At 33.7% G+C, this 13,866-nt stretch overlaps 1 protein-coding gene across 6 annotated transcripts in view; it reads right to left on the minus strand.

The window, feature by feature from the left end:
• Window positions 1-13,866, minus strand: part of MSRB3 (methionine sulfoxide reductase B3) — a 209,941-nt gene that overhangs the window by 162,751 nt on the left and 33,324 nt on the right. The window lies entirely within an intron of this gene.

Here is a 13,866-nt window from a genome sequence, read left to right on the forward strand (position 1 = left end):
CCACCACACCCAGCTAATTTTTGTATTTTTGGTAGGGACAGGTTTTGCCATGTTGGCCAGGTTGGTCTCAAACTCCTGACCTCAGGTGGTCTGCCCACCTCAGCCTTCCAAAATGCTGGGAGTACAGGCTTGAGCCACCACACACCCAGCCAGTCATCATATTTTCGATCAGGAAAAAATACATTACAACTTCCTTCTTTCTTCTCTAACTATACAACAGTTTTCAGCTTAAAAACTAACAAAATAATAAGGGGGAAAAAGCAATAATCACCTCAGTACATCAGAAAAGTTACATACATTTATCTATTAGCCAATGTCTCTTTTCTCTGTATTTACTCCTTCAACAGGGTCAGTGACAGGTTTCACATGGGATTCTCACAAAGTCTATAAAACACTGAAAGGCTTTTGAACTTCCTGTTAAGAAGTAAATTAGATCTGTTACCTAAATCTTACAGTAATTTTAAGTCATAAATTTTGTATTTTGGTGTGAAAAATCAAAACAAAACCTAAGGATCCCATAACTTTAATTTTGGTTCTTGGATCAGAAAAAATGAAAACTATTAAATATTTTCCCAAGATAATAAATGAATAAGAGATAAGAATATCTTGTTTTGCTTTGAGTTTAGTAGGTTAAAACAGTAAAGTTCATGTTGAAATGTCTTCCTGTTATATTTAAATGTGACATACTTTATTTTTCACTGTAAATTTGGCTGCTTATTAATCTGTCCCTGGAAAACTGAGTAAATTTTTACTTCAGGCATAGTACAGTAGTGTTAGAACTTCTAAATAATGGGCCATTTGGAAAAGCCAAATCTAGTCTATTTTCAGATTAAAATATAAAATATATGCCATAAGCCATCATTTTTGTTTGTTTGCATTCTAATAATTCAATAAAGGCTTTATGATAAGACAAAACAAGAAAGGACAGAGGGAAGAAAAGCTCCCTATTTGTAGAACCATATTCAATTCTGATTTTTCTCTCATAGTAGACCTATATAGGAAAAAATCCCTGAGATTAACATACAATCTAAGATGTCAGGACACTTTTGCTTCAGTCCTCTGGTTTCCACAAAACTAGGGCTGCAGGGCTTACTTTGAGGACCACTGATCCAAGATTTTTTCTTAAATTGTTTGTTCAAGTCATCGAAAATGTTGAGGGTTTACAGATTGCCAGATACTATGCTAAGTAAGATATATTCATTCATTCAATAATTATTTATTGAGTACTTATTATCTGCTGGCATTATCCAAGGACTTAGGATATACCAGAGAGCAAAATAAAGATCTACTTTCCGGGAGCCCCCGTTCCAGTAGGGGTAAAGAAAGACAGAAAATACAATGAAAATAAGTAAGTAAATTACATAGTCTCTTAGGTAGTAAGTATTCAGGAAGAAAACAGGAAAACTGGAGGACTGGGAGTGAAAGGAATAAGCATTATAATCTTTAAACAGAGTTGTCAAGAAGTCTCACTAAGGTGATATTTGAGCAAAGCCCTGAAGAAGGAGAGGAAGTGGCTGTGCTGATCTCTGAAGGAAGAGCTTTCTGAATACATGGCATAAATGGCCAATGCAAGAGATGAAAACACTAACAAGTTCATATTCCACTGGCAGAGACAGAGACAGGTAGCTTCAATGCAAGTGCTAAAACCTGAATATAAATGGAGTAAATAAGCAAATTTAAACATAGAAGAAATATGCTTTTAAACCAGGAAAGGTACAACTACATATCTTAATACAGACATTGTTTAGCATTTACCTTTTTTACTTTCAAGAGAAAGTTTAGTGAATATCCATCCAGCAAAGTGCTACACTCAAAATAACTCTTGGAGAGTATTTTTCTGGCTGAACTTTGAACTATGATCAGAGTGCAGGTTCTGCTAATTTGCATTGTTTACTTGAAGTCATTCTTTTTAGACTACAGATCATTATTCTCAACTTGGAGTAATATGTAAGAGGATACACAATGGCCGTTTCTGGTGATGAATTTTGGATGAGCCTAGAGAACAAAAACCCCTTTGGCCAAACAATGCTATTACCCTTCTGTAACACCTAACTCTCCCCTTCAGAGTGATATTCTGGCTATGGCAGGAAGCATCCATAACCAAAGAAAATATCAGATTAGCACCTGTTCTATTTTTTAAAACATTCTTAATTTTTACATTTTGGTTCAGTTTAATTTTATCTGTTCTCGAAGCCCTAAATATAAAACACACAAAAACAAATCTATGAGTTCCAGGACTCAGAAAACAGACAATTATTTCTTCTTAAGGTAAAGATTTGTTCTTTTCTATATGTAAGAAAAAATCATATCTTTATCTGTCATAATGGTCATATTTAATACCTTCTTGCTGTTTTACTATTACTTCACATATGACAATTTCACAAGGTCAGTTTCAGTTATATTCTATTGATGCATGCACAGTGTTCTAATTAACATCAATGGACATTATAAGCATGCCAAGGCAACATACTATTGTAAACTTCTTGAATTAAACAAGACCATATGTTTCAGCGGTGCATAGTTGAATGATAAAATTGGCCTTTAGTATGATTCTTATACTGAAGGTTTGAATAAATACACTCAGAAGATGTTGTCAAGCAAGTTTTCCTTCCAAGGATACACATCCTGATAAGTTCAATGCTATAAGCACTTTTAGTAAGTATTAGTGTATTTCCTCTATAAGACACTACTTAAATGGGCAAATACAGTATTATGCAATTATTCTCAAACATCTTCATTCCTTTCCACTTTATTTTCCCAAACACATTGTAATTCTTTGAAGAAAAAAAACTGTTGAGCCTAATATTAATATATACTTTCTACACTGTTTATTAAATATCTGCAGTGAATCAAGAACTGTGATAAGCACTGGAAAGTTAAAAATAAATCAAGTAGTGTTCTTGTTCTAGGAAGAACACATATTTCTGGTGATGAATTTTGGAAACTCATCAGGAAATGGTGGCAGGAAAGATAAGACAAACAATCTATACAATGTACAGCCTAACAGTAAAGGTATGTGCAGTTTTGTGTAAAGAGAGTAAACAAAAAGGACGTTAACACTTTAAAATTTTTCCCTACTAGATTTAATCATATCTGATTATAACTGAAATATAGAAAACTCAAATAATTAATACCAACAGCATTTACAGGATGCCAGAAAAGATCCAAACAGAGAACTAACTACCTCTATACATCCCAGTGGATATAATATGATCAAATATGTACAAGTCAAGGTGGTCATTACCTTATCCTGATGAAAAGTATGCAGTCTTTCATGTAAGCAGTAGCAGGTAATTTTAACAAAGCAAAAACAATCAGGATAAAATGTAGGTTCAGATTGGAAAAGGGAGAAATTGAGGAACTGAGAAGTTTAAAAATCAGTTTTAAAATCAAGGGGAAAAATGTGCAAACATTTTCTTACTGTAAGTCAAGGAAAGTAAATGTATTTTTCACAGTGCTGAAAGGTTATTCATGTGATTTAAAATTCTAGCCTTAAAAGTAAAAACTCATTCATGAAGCTGCATTATTTTCTTGATGGGAAACAATAGAGGTTTAGCACTACTTTCATCCTGACAAAAGATTTATTAATAATTCACCTGAATGACTGTACAATAGAAATCACATTTTACTTTTCTGTCTTACATTTGTGTTATAAATTTTTAATTGTTGAATTCAAGTGTAGTAGTCATTTTATTAGCATTCTTAAGCACCATAAAAAACTAAAGAGTATCTCATCAACTCTTCAAAATTTAATGCAAATACTGAGGAAAAATTTTTGTGTTAATATGGACCATAAAGCCTAGAGTTTAGTGAAATATTTAAAACATGTCTTGATCCAAAGAGTATTTTCTTGCTTGCAAGACATATAAGTAAAAAGAAAATTTTTAAAGGCACTGCCATCATCAAGTGACAACAGTGGAAGAAAAGTCACTTAACTTCAATTCTATCTGATTGCATATGAAACGTCTGACAAACTTGGAGTTCCCTGTTTTTAATTTTTATTTTCTAGGGGTCTTAACTAGAACATCATAGCACATAAAAAAATTAATAACAGACAGGCTCATTTCCATTCTATGTTTCATATGCAATCAAAAAGATTTGCAAAAAACAGCTCACTCTCTCATCCTCCCTTTCCCCTTTAGGAGCACTGACTGCTAGGGAGATGAGCAGTAACCACCCACAAAAAGGAAGGAAAGGAGCCCTCTCTAAGATTATCATGCAGAATTTTATTTAAATATAACATTGAGTATACTTCACCAGAAACAAAATAAAATATATATTGTCAAAAACTCAGCTTTGCAAATTTCCAAAATTACATTACCATCCAAATCAAATTTCAGATCTAAATTAATTAAGCATAATGCCCAAAAAACAAGTCTTCAATTGCCACTCAACAAACAGATAAATCTGAATCTATACATTCCAGAAAAACCTGAGAAATTGTGGTGAAAAAAAAAATTCCACTTTACTTTTTCACTCAGATATATCAAGAAAAGCCATGTCTTCCTCTGAGCTATTCAGTATCTTCTTGAGAGATGGTGCTCATACATCTTTTAATCATCTTTGCATCCCTAGCACCTAGTAATGTGGCTGGGAAAAAGGACTAAACAAGTATATGTTGTATTTAAATACTTACTCAATCCTCCACTTTAATAATTGCTATTTAAATCTTTTTTCTAAAAGATGTTTTCTTTTTTTTTTTTTGAGACTGAGTCTCACTCTGTCACCAGCGCAATCTCAGCTCACTGCCACATCTGCTTCCTGGGTTCAAGAGATTCTCCTGCCTCAACCTCCCGAGTAGATGGGAATATAGGCATGTACCACCACACCAAACTAATTTTTGCATTTTTTAGTAGAGATGGGGTTTCACCATGTTGGCCAGGATGGTCTCGATCCCTTGACCTCATGATCCACTCGCCTAGGCCTCTCAAAGTGCTGGGATTACAGGCATGAGCCACTGTGGCCGGCCAAAGATGTTTTCTAACTAATGACTTTGACTATGTTTCTTAGAAATTAGTTTAAAATCAGTAACAATAACATTTGCTTAATAAATAGTGAAATTTTAAGCATAAATAATGACAGAGTAAAAAAATAATTCAGTAACTTACACTACTATTCTAAATCCTATATTATCTAGAGGGTTTCACATTCAACTCTTTTATTATAACTAATATTTTCTTAATTCTCTGGATTTAAGACTATGAGATTACTTGGTCCAGCCTTCCCCAAAATGCATTCTCTAAAACACTGGCTCTGAAAAAAAAAAAATGCTAACAAGTTATTCCTCTTGCAGGGTGAGAAGGGAAAGGTTCCACAGTCAAATCAGATTTGGCAAATTTAGGTGACATGCGTTTCTTGAAGACCTTCTCAGAGACTTTCTTATGCTGATGTGCACTGTTAAACATGTGCTCATTTGATACACCATTATTTTATGCTCCCCTAGAAAAGAGGGGGAAAGGTGGCCAAACTATGATACATTCTTGTCACAATGATTTTTGAGCTGTATCTAGATTACCAAGATAGTAAAATGTAAAAGTAGTGCAACTTAGAATTTATGAAATAGGGTAGTATGCATGGTTTCTCAATTTGATGATGAGATTCATTTTACAAGGTAAAATTAGTAGAATCGGTATTCAGATTATAATTTGAGAAATGATTAATTTCTAGTCCAAAGCCCTCAAAAGGAAACCAGGAGCCAAAAAGTTACTACTCACAGTTGCATATCTGGTTAATGACAGCCAGGTCTCTTGTCTGCAGCTTTCCTCCTTTAATTTATTTGTCCATTCTGTTTCTCTCTTGAACCCATGCTTGGTTGCACTTTACCATGCCTATCTATTGCTAACCTTTGTGCCCACAGTCCACTCCTACCCCCATTTTCTCATTTTCCACTCCTACCACCTCCCACTAATTACATCTACACATTCCTTCAATATCCTTCAGAAGAACTGTCATTGCTTGAAATCCTGTTCTGAGAATCCAGCCTGCCATTCTGGGAGGAAAGAAGCACAATGTTTCTCACTTCTTCTACTCCCAGCCTCTATGGCAAAACAAAAGAGAAAGTGTTTATACAGAATCATAAAAGTTTCAAGTATATAACTCCTTTCATCCTATAGATAATAAAATTTGAACCCAAGGTGACCATCTTTCTCACCAGAATGTAGATCCCTTAAGAACAGAGATCACATTACTTATAATGTGGCATTATTTTGTTATATAAGATGATGTTACTTATTCACAAGCATTCATTCATTCAACGAATATTTATTGAACACCTTTTATGTGACAGACACAAGTGTAGTTGCTGAATTGTGACACTGAACTAAACAGACAAAAATCTCTGCCTTCCTGGAGCTTACTTTGCAGGAACCAAGGACTTTCCATAACAGAAATAGATTTTGCCTGATCAAACCCATCACATCTCCCAGAGACATTTTTTATGTTCTCCCTTCCACCTCCATCTTTTTCTCCCCAATTTCTTCTCCCTTAAAACAAGGCATTTAAATTACACAAAACAAACTTTGGAAAATGTCAACTAATATAATATAATGTAATCTAATGTAATGACCCTCACCTGAAGGTCATATCTAATTATAAAAGATTTGACAAGAATGTTACATAAATCTCAGTTTACAGATGCAGAATAGGAATAAAAGGTACAAAACAAAGATTTCTGGGGCCAGAAAGCAAGTTGGTGGTAGAAACAAACTAGTAAATACAGATCATCTAATCTCTTTCTTCATCAATACCAATAACATGATGAGAAGCTCTGAAATTTGCTGTGATATCTAAAGTTTGCAGAAGAAAGATTAAAATACTATTCAAGTGGAATATAATATAAACAGTCTCACTGTGTAGCCCAAGCTGGAGTGTAATGATGTGATCTTGCTCACTGCAATCTCTGCCTCCTGGCCTCAAACGATTCTCCTGCCTCAGCCTCCTGGGTAGCTGGGATTACAGGTGTCCACCACCACGCCCGGCTAACTTTGTATTTTTAGTAGAGACAGGGTTTCACCATATTGGCCAGGCTGGTCTCAAACTCCTGACCTCAAGTGATCTGCCCACCTCGGCCTCCCAAAATGCTGGGATTACAGGCGTGACCACTGCACCAGGCCTCAAGGTGTATTTTTATAACATGCATTTTTAAATGACTAATACAAGTGTAAATATACTAAATGTTTTTTAAAATCTAGGAAACTGAAATAAATAAAATGAGGATTTAAAACTTTCAAGTAAATAGTTCAATTCAAAAGCAAAGGCACAAAAGGCAATTTCAGATAATTTGCTACTGCATCTTAATACAATCTATTTTAAAGAATGTTAAATTACACTGTACCTAGCAGAAGCAGTCATAAGAAATTCAATCTCTAAATAAAATATTTAGATGAAATTGTAAACTAGGAAAGGGTGATAATAAAAATTCATCAAATATCTACCCACAATGTTAGTGAAACTGTGAGCTGTCATTCATGGCTCATTCCTTCATTAAACTTGTGTCTCTTGAGAGCAAGAGTTAGCTCATTTTAATAAACCCTTCTATAATCTGTTACATAACATTATTGTGAATATGTTTAGATAAATAAGCATCGAATTACCTATACGATTCCTCCAAAATCCATATTGTGTAGATACTCTAACCCTGTAGAATTTTCATTTATTTTCAGAATTTATATTTTACACACTTTACAGTCATCGTTAACTAATCAATTTCTCAAACAAAACTAAAATTTACCTTTTCTGTTCATGCCTATTTAAACTCTCTTGTTACTGTATTTTATAATTCTTAATGTATATAAAGAATGTATTCCATATTTAACAGAAAATCGAAAGAATCCACACTTAACAAACCATATGCCCAACATCTTATTCATACAGTCTTATTGTTGTATAACAATTTAGCCTTAACTAATATTCATTGTCCACAGATAATTAAAATTCATCTGGTAATTGGATGCTGCACAGTAACTTTTCAAGATTAACTAAAACTTTATTATATCATAGAGCTACTAAAACAGTGTGTTTTAGAAAAATATAGGTGTGGCAGAGTCCTGTTAATCAACATTTTAAATATAATTTTTCTTAGTCTTTTAAAATATTTTCATTCATGCAAAAATCGATTCATGCTTAACAGTCAACATGTTAAACTAGTAACATTTTCAATATTCTATAAAAATTCAAAACAAAGCAAAACAAAATGTGAAATTTTCTTTAATTCTTGGGTGGTCTGCTGAAGAAAATTTAACTGCATATAAAACTATAAATGACTGTTAAATCAGCTATTTGGATACAAGATAAGTTAATTTATGAAAACTTGTTTCAGTTTATAGAAAGTCTACACATGAAAGACAATTTCAATGAGATGTCCAAGCATAAGGGAGTTAGAATTCTATTGAATATGGAAAAAGGTTTTGTGCTCTACAAATACTGTTTGAACATAATATAAGCAGAAAAATTTGTGGTTTATAAATCCATATGTTCTTAACTGGATATTCTTTATATAATTTTGTTTAACTTTTCACAATGCACCTATGTGCTAATATCAATCATCATTCATGCTATGAAAGAATGTAAACCTAGTGCCATCTACTGGAAAAAGTGGATACCATTTAATCAACTAATTGCAAATTATTTTGTGAATTATGAGGTGAAATTTGTATATCCTTTTTTTAAACTATTTGTTTCTTTAAAAATATCCTCTCCACAGCATTTTAATAAAATTAAAGAAATTAGATAAGATAAAGTTAGGTCAGAAGTTCGCTAAGAATGGTGAAATTGGAAAACTGAGGGCATTAATCTGAACACAAGGGACAGAATTCCTTTGGTGACACCAATACAGAAATCAGAAACACTGCGTTCTGATGAGAGATTTATATTAGGTTCATGTGTATCTTTTAGAACAGATGTTCTGGACATGTGGTCAAAGAGGCCTCCTTGAAGAGTTGCAGCAGACCTAACAAAAAATTTCTTGAGATGATATGAAAACATGTGTAGATGTATACATGTCTTTTCTGGAAATAAGGTCATAACTTTTATCAAAGCACTATGTATGTGGTCCATATTTTTCATGACCCAAAAAAGTTTCTGAAAAACTAATATAGAAAGTCAATGCATTCAGTAAGTGAACAGCACACTGACGACTTTGATTATTTTTTAAGTATATCAATTCTATTAATGAACTATTGCCAGCTCAAACTTGAGTAAGTACTTATTACTTATATACATGGCTTTAATGCACATATCTGTAGTATTTTCTCTTTACAAATGGAGACTTTAAAGTACAATAAACAATAATTTGCTGCAAAGAAGTGATTGAAAGGGCCAGAGTTCTTAATTGTTATGCTAAGTATAATACATACTTATTCACTGCCTCAAACAGTTTACTACCAAAACTCAAACTGTTTGCAAGAAAAGGTAAAAGCAATTCTGGATAATACGCATTGAATCTGTTGCTACTTTTTGTTATTTGTTTGGCTACAATGTGATTTATGCTTATGGTATCCCCTATATTGTATTAATGCAAAAAACTGAGAAAAAAAATTGTCAGACAATAAATTCAAAAGTAAGCCAAACTATGAACTTTACTTTTAATCTTCCCCTATAGAGGAGTTTCAAATAAATTTGTATTCTCTTACAGCTATGACTTCACCTATATATACATGTTCCAAATGTTTACTGATTCATTTAACAAATATTTATTAAGTGCCAGGCACAGTGTTAAGCTCTGGAGCCATAAACCAATGATTCATAGAGTTCTAGTTACACAGATGATAGTCAACGACTTTCTAATGCCATTTGCAAAATATCTCTAAGACTTCTAATTGCTACATTAGAAAACTATGATATATTTATAAGCTATAGCCATGTGACTCTTCGATTCATAGAAACTATTAAATATGCCACTAAAGTCAAGAATCACAACCACATATTATGTGTATGATGGTAGAAAAGTATTATTTATCACTGTAATTAGTACTATTCAGACAAATTTTGTTTCACCCTCACTTGACTGAAACCTACAGTTACACTTAATTTTTATCTAGCATTAAAATTATGTATAAAATTGTGCTTCCTAATTCCTCCTCAGATAATGCTTCAGTCTTGATTAAAAGGCAAGGAAGTCTAATGTTCAAACATGGAAACTGTGTCCTTCCCACACAACCCAGCAGACTTATCTGTAAGTTCCCAGCATTAGTTAGTACCGAGTTTGTTTTTTTTTTTTTTTTTTTTTTGAAACGGAGTTTCGCTCTTGTTACCCAGGCTGGAGTGCAATGGCGCGATCTCGGCTCACCGCAACCTCCGCCTCCTGGGTTCAGGCAATTCTCCTGCCTCAGCCTCCTGAGTAGCTGGGATTACAGGCACGCGCCACCGTGCCCAGCTAATTTTTTGTATTTTTAGTAGAGACGGGGTTTCACCATGTTGACCAGGATGGTCTCGATCTCTTGACCTCATGATCCACCCGCCTTGGCCTCCCAAAGTGCTGGGATTACAGGCCTGAGCCACCGCGCCCGGTCAGTACCAAGTTTTAAGATCCGATTAACCTAAAGCCAAAAGTAAAAATAAGTGACAGTTAATTAAAATCACAGAATTTAAGAACTAAATAGATTATCTAATTTTAATTCCTCATAAAGATGAAGAAACTGTGATCAGGAAAAGTTTATTGTTCAAGGTCACCCAAGTTAAGGAAAGAGCTTTGGTTAGAGTTTTCTAACTCCTAATCCAGTGCTCTTTTTAATACGTAAAAGAAACTGCTGTAAGAAATTAAGAAAAAATTCTGAGAAAGAAAAATTACCTTTAATTACAAACATGAGTGAACCATAACTCAGTTGCACTTAATAATGTCTAAATTAAAACTATACTTTATTAAAAAAGAAGTAAAGCAAGTCAAAGCTGAAAAATAATAGATCACTATTCTGGGATATGGCCTTCAGGCAGGTCAATCCGGTTATAATCAACTTTAAGAGCCTGCTCCAATTATATTTTAGTTCTGGAATTATTTCATATTGAACAATACTCAAAATTAGTAGTGTACTGGCTAGTGAACAGACATCTTTTTGAGATTTCTGTTGTAATGGGTTTTGACCAACAACAGCATATTAAAGCAAGACTTCAAACTTTCACCTTCACTTCCTATATTTCCAGTTTTGGCCTCTTCTCTCCCTACCCGTATAAAGTAACAAGGACTAGAATTCCCATTTCAATTTCATCTTTATTTTTCAAAATTTAAACAGTTTGTTTCATTATTGTTGAAGTTAATTTCTTCAACATTACTATATATCTCAAATCCTGTTAGAGAAATTAAAGATTTTGCTAAATCCAAGATAAAAAAAGTAGACACTGGAAGACTGACTTTGATAACTTTAAAAACTAAGTGGTGCTTGAATGGTCAAGAAACTGTGGAATACTATTCTAACCAATTCATTTTTCAAATTCAAATGAGTTTACAAGCTCTAGATAAGAAACATGAGAGTTTCTTTGGGCATTTACCACTACTGGGTAGTAAGAATAAAATAAATCTGTTGTATATTTATTGGACTTGAATTCTGGTTCAGCTGGATGTATAAAATAAAGAGATCAGAACCACAGATCAGCATGGTTATTTCTCAAACATAAAGTTTATCTGTGAGTCCCATGAAAGTAAAAAATAGTTACTTGAAACATAGGACGTATTTTAAAGTTTGAAAAGTCTGTTGTATTAGAAAAACATAAATCTATATTAATACAAATACAAGAATTTCCATATTGAACATAGTGAAGGCATACATGATATTTACTAAGTGCTAGCCACAGTTTTAAGTACTTTTCATTTCCCAATCTATTTAATTCTCACAGTAACCTTTTCAGGTGGGTACTACTGTTATTCCCATTTTACAAACATGGAAGCTAAGGCACACAGCTAATCAGTGGCAAAGCCAGATTTTAAACTCAGTCTGACCCCAGACAGAATTTGTTGTTTCAGCACTGTAGCATAATGATTGACTTCTTAAAAACTATCAGCTTTGTGGAATTTATCTTTAAATCATTTTGTTACCAAAATTTAAAGATACTTATATTTCAGTTAAACAAGCTCATTATGAAACCCTTTAATCCTTGACTGTCCTATCTTGAAGAATACACTGTTAACTAATGTTGCTTCTATAAACATTTAGCCCCCTTTCTATTTGGCAAACCCATGTTACAGGAACTATGCTGGATACTTTTAAACATTGAACTTTTTCCAGAGGAAAACATCATTATGGATAATCTAAATAACCTCTATAGCCCACCTGTGATATGTACTGTACAGCAATGAAAAAGTTCTGCCTCACAAAAGAACTTGTGGTTGAGGTTCTCCCTCAAGATCATACAAAACAACTGACAAATCTTGTCAGTTCTGCAGCCTGAATCTCTCCCAATTATAATCTTTCTTTTCAACTCTACTGTAATGACCACAATCAAGGCTTCAGCACTTCACATCTCCTTCCAGCCTCAGACTCCTCCAGTACCCTTTATGGTGGCAGTGCAGGGGGATGTGGGGCCAAGGGGCATACTGAGAAGAGTGGTTGGGGCCTCTATGCATTAAGCTTCACTAGACCCTCATGTCATGACAAATGGACATAAAATCTACTTTTTTAAAAAGCGTATTACCTTCAAGACAAAAATACCTTCCTCTGTCTAATCAAGTTGTCATACCAGCCTCTCTCACAGAAACATCTGGAAAACCAGCACTGACCTCCTACAATACTAAATCAATAATCTTTGTAAAATGCAAATGAAGTCATATTATTCCCATTCATCTCCCCAAGATTTAAATTCCTTAGAATATTATATAAAGTGCTTCATGATTTGGCTACCCTTCCTTCCTTACCTCATCTATTTTCCCTTGCCCATGCAAACAAGCCATATGAATAACTGTATTTCTCTGAACATGGCTTGCTCTTTCAGGCCTTCATGTTTTCCCATGCTACTCCTTTTGTTAGAAATGGCATCCCCACTACCCTGCTTAGAAACTCAACTAACTGGTGCTCCCAGTCTGAGATTCAGCTCAAGCACCATATCCTCCATAAAGCCCTCCTTAAACGTCAGAGATCTTCCCTTCCTTCCAACATTTCTTTCCCTTAAAGAAAAGATCTAGGACCAACCTCCTCTGAATTACCATAACACACCAAGTATAAATACCTCTAGTCTAGTCAGGTCAACATAATTCAATGGTCCTCTCACAGTTTCATTTCCACCTTGTACTTGTTGAAAAACTCAGCTTTACCTTATTTATCACTGTATCCTCACTGTTTAACACAATGCCCGGCACTCATAGTTAACATTTATTGAATTGGAATTAAATTCTCTATACAATGTAGTAACAGATATGTACACTAATGAAAAAATGTAAAAATATTGATAATCGTGTTCACAGAAATAAAATACTTAACCACTGTGGTTTTCATAATAAAATTAAAATATTAAGCTTATGATATAGACATATAAAATTTGGGACTTTCATGCTTCACTTGTTTAAATTCTTAAAATCACATTTTTAAAACGTGCAGTGATTCTAATTTGAGAACCCACTGATGCATATTACTTCTGTTTATTTGGTCATTGTTAAGTAGAACTTTTTTCTTTTTAACTACAATAAATTGGTAACTTAATTATGCTAACATTGTTCATTTTCATTTTTTCCTAAAGGAATGGCCACATGTGGAATGAAAAGCATTTTCATTATTCTTGATGAATGTCCTATTTTGTGTGATTGGGGGCAGTTTCTCACTCACACTGCCAGCCTCTTATGAACGTTATGATTTGCAGATGTGTAGTGTGCATTAAAGAACAAGAAGATATCATGAAATATTAGTGACAATTATACACTGAGCAAGGAAACTGGACAATGTTCCA

Source organism: Callithrix jacchus, chromosome 9, assembly GCF_049354715.1.
Source record: "Callithrix jacchus isolate 240 chromosome 9, calJac240_pri, whole genome shotgun sequence".
In the NCBI taxonomy this organism is placed as follows: domain Eukaryota; kingdom Metazoa; phylum Chordata; class Mammalia; order Primates; family Cebidae; genus Callithrix; species Callithrix jacchus.